Raw genomic sequence first — 4,342 nt, 5'->3', positions numbered from 1 at the left:
GGTTCCTCGATTACTTTTGCACTAGGTTACTGATCGTCAATGTCTTTGGCTTACAGGAAGTATAATATAGAATAACAAAATTCTTCTGCATCTATTAACCCTTTGACTAAGGCAGACTTTGAAACGCCCCAGCCGTACCATACGATAGGAATTCATTTGAAATGTTCACTGAGAACGGTGAAATTTTTCGTCAGGTGTGCATTTCTGAGAAATTATTATATATCTAAATAATTATTGTATATTTAATTAATAATCCACTATATTATTGTTTATCTCTTTGTATTCTGCATTAAATGGTTACTGTACATACTTAAAATTTAGCAGCAAACAAAACTTTTGAGCGCCTTTAAGATTTCTAAGCGCCTTTAGGTGCCCACAGGGTAGTCAAAGGGTTAATCTGATCTCCGGGAACTGCGAGTTAATATTTTAAACTCTTTGAGTCTAAGTCGGATTGCAAATCGTCGGTTATCCATCTCTTCGTATCGTTATTATGCAAACATCGGTCAAAACATAATTGACAATGTACATTATTTAAACGACAACACGGTAAAATAACTTTGCGCTTGCCCAATTTTCTACCTATCCCGTCTATCAACATAAATTATACCTCAGAAAAATTGCAATTCTTTCGACTGCATAAAATTCCAGCACGTTTATAGAAACGAAGCTCTAGGAAAATAAGAAATACGCATATCGCATGGCGAACGCGCTTGTCGAAATGCGAAAAAAGAGGGGAAAAGAAAGAAATAAATGGAGTAAAAGGAATCGGCACCAAGAGAACTCCGGATCGAGATAATAAATTGATTCGACGTGCCCAAGGAAACGCGTCACATTAACATATGTTTGCATTTTATTAATAGAGTGCCAGAAGTGTGGCTTGATTCGTTTTGCTTCTACAACTATCGCGATATATTATCGCCTCTATTTCTCATTTCGCTTTTTTCCCTCTTAATTCATGGAATATACACTTTGTCATCGACGAGCCGACATTTCTTCGCGCGACCGTAGCGAAACAAAATTGTTCCCCCGATTAGCATAACCGCCACGTTTTGTCTGTACGTTTATTAACGACGATGCGTACCGATTTTGCTATTATTTCTACATACGAGCAAGATACGCTTAAGAAGCTAACCGATTTAAATACCAGAACCTGATATGTCGATGGAAAAATATTCCGCGACGGAAGTATTGCCGTGAACTAACATATGCATAGAATATAAAATAGCGATTTTTTTGTTAATTCATATCTATTAATATAGTTTTATTAGTTATTAAGATCTGTTAGAAATTTATTATCGAAAATACACCTGTAGCTTCTAATTTTGTCGTATGATATAATAATTACCATAATTTGATATGCAAATTTATTTACATATCGCGACACGTAAAGTTATAAACATTTCCTGTTAAAGTTGCTTGTACGTGGTACCGTTCATGGTTCTTCGAACGGTAGTATCGTAGATTCTAACTGTACTATTCTTTATAATCAAGAATTTTATTCTTCGAGAAGATTGATGCGTTTTCTGGTATAATAAAGTCTACCTAAGATTCTAACAGTCATGAATTCATTGTTCATGCAGTGTATAATCTTTTTTTAAGAAGACCCACGTAGGAAGCTTAAAATAATCTCTAATGTGTTTACTTTTCGGTTATGGCGATGACGATAAATACAATACGGTCGTAACTAGACAAAACCAACATTCCATTGTTGTATCTGGTTTATAATAATCGTAAACGAAATAAGATAAACTCAGCGAGAACCTTCTGTAACATACGTATTTTCAATCTTGATTTATGATATCCTCTTCTTGATTTATGATACTATCCGATACAATATTACTTCATATTTATAATTATGTTTAACACCTATCCTCCCTGGCAACATCTGCTCGTACCTCCTTGTCGAGTCATAGATAACGCGCGAAATTCTCATGCGCGAAACTGCAGAACCTGATGTCTATAAATGATAGGTACACGGCGAATAAATAAATCTACAAATGTACCACCGATAAACGATCAATCTCGGCTGATATTTATAAATTCTTGTATCGTTATATCGGCAAACTTACGGCTCGAGACGAGGCTCCTCGAATCCTCCAAATTAAATAAGAAAAAATACATCTTAGCGAAAACTGACTTGGTAAATAATAGTTGAACGGCCGTTAAGTGAATCGGATCGATAAAACAGAATTAACGTAAGGACTTGGAGAGATCAAGGAAGATTAATGAGGGGAAAAAAGCATGCGGATCTAACTGGTGTCTTTCGTAAAACGGATCATCCGGAGTTACGATCTATGGGATCGGAGACACGTCCCGATGATGTCGAGTTTAAAGTCTTCGACAAATGTTAGTCTATGTTTGTTCAAAATTTTACGATATCGGATGCGATGGATTATCCTGCCCGTTGTAAATCATTTTCCGAAAAAGCGATAAAAATAATACGAAATATGTGACTGGTGCCTACTCCAAACTTACTAAAATCTCATTTATTTCTAAGTTACGTAATACCTTTTTTGATCACTAATACTTAAAGTTGTATAAATATGGGTATTATTAAATACCAGTACTCCTTTAAAAATATTATACTTGATGACGTTTTCCTAATTTACTGTATGGAAAACTTGCAGCAAAACCTGAACTAGTTTCTAACACCTTCGATTAAACGATCATTGGAATTCCTAATATTATAGATATCTTATTCATATATCTGTCATTCGTATGAAAGATATCGGTATTAATTATACTCGTGTGATAATAGTACTCATTGTCAATGTAGAATCAGTGTGGAAATTTATCATTGGTCCTCCGGATTATTTGGATAATTCGTTAAGAAAGGCTACTCCAAAGGGACCTTCCCGATGTAGAAACGCGTCTTGTACTGCTCTCCAATGTCACGATCGCGATTCGTTGGAACAGGTCGCCGTGTCACGGGCATTTAAGCAAATAACCACGTGCGCGTCCTCTCTGTGTCGCTTTCTGTCGCGACTCGCACACTCCGGGCACGAGTCCTCTAAAATCGTAGCCATATAACTTCGGATCAAGCTGATGCGCCATTTTGCGCCTTACGCCGACAATTTACTGGACCACACACGTACCGAGTGCCATCTTGAAAGGTCCTTTCGCATAACAGCTCGCGTACGGCCCTTCGCGTGGGACGCGCCTCGTCTCGGATGTGATCTTACAGGTATTTACGATTTCGCCCCGTGTCTGCGTAGGTATACTTTATAGATATTCATGGCCGAATGCTCCACGACTGTTCCTTAGCGCAACATACGTCGCATTCGTTCCGCGAGCATACTTTCTTCCTCCCTTCTTCCCTTTTCTTTTTATTATTCATTCTTGTCTGACTTTTCGGTAGTCGTATTTATTACTCGCAGCAATTAAAAGCCTTTTGTGCATCCAGACTCGTGATTCCTCGACGTTGGAATAATTAATGCACGGTTGTGATCAGGGATAAAAGAGATAACCCATGCGAAATGATACGGAGTTATTCCTTTATAGAAACTTCCGCAGAGGAAGAACACTGTCATTCTAATCCATTACATGCGAATAACAAATGACATTTATGAGCGACATAACGCTTCGGTGGAATAGACTCTGAGTAATATAAAACTCGGTATCGCAACGTAATTAATTCCCATGAGACGTTGTATCCAATGACACGAATATATAATAGCGAGATGAAGATTCAAACGAGTAACTTAACCCTTTCGCTACTACAGGTAACTATAGTCACCGGCCACAAAAATTGAGTCGAAAATTAAGACGAATGCTTGCAAAGAATTGCAAACGCTATTGCAATGATCGGTATTTCTTTTTCCATTTCCTTACTTCTAAAAGACTTGGCCCTGAATGCTAAAGAATGCTAAATGTTTCCATCTTTGACACGGCGCTTCGTTCCACGGGAAGGACTCCGCGACGACGCCCATCGTAGCGAAAGGGTTAACCTCGAAATACCTACAACACCTCGATTACAACGTTCTTCCAAGCAGTTCCCCCTTTTCCGTAACTCGGTGAAATAAATAAAAGAAGATCAGCCCGAAACGAACAAGTTGTTCAGTCCGAGCACGAACGACAACCTCAAACACGGCCCCGCCCCCTCGCAGACTCGCAATTCCAAAGCGGTGGAGCAGCAGCGAAGATCGAATCTAGCAACACGACGTCGTTCAACCTCTTACGACATTCAATTTTCAATGTCTCCGCGATGCAATGTTCCGATGCGAGCAACGACACGCATCAATACGCCGGTGACAACGGGGAAAAGCGCATCGAGTATGCATTAGAGGGGTTCGCGTTGTAGCCGATTCAGCGATACTTAGCATACGGCGAGTTAGCAGCACTG

This window comes from Eufriesea mexicana, unplaced genomic scaffold, assembly GCF_001483705.2.
Source record: "Eufriesea mexicana isolate 0111107269 unplaced genomic scaffold, ASM148370v2 scaffold7999, whole genome shotgun sequence".
Taxonomy (NCBI): Eukaryota; Metazoa; Arthropoda; class Insecta; order Hymenoptera; family Apidae; genus Eufriesea; species Eufriesea mexicana.
The sequence above is the reverse complement of the archived record's forward strand: the minus strand, read 5'-3'. Positions refer to the sequence as shown.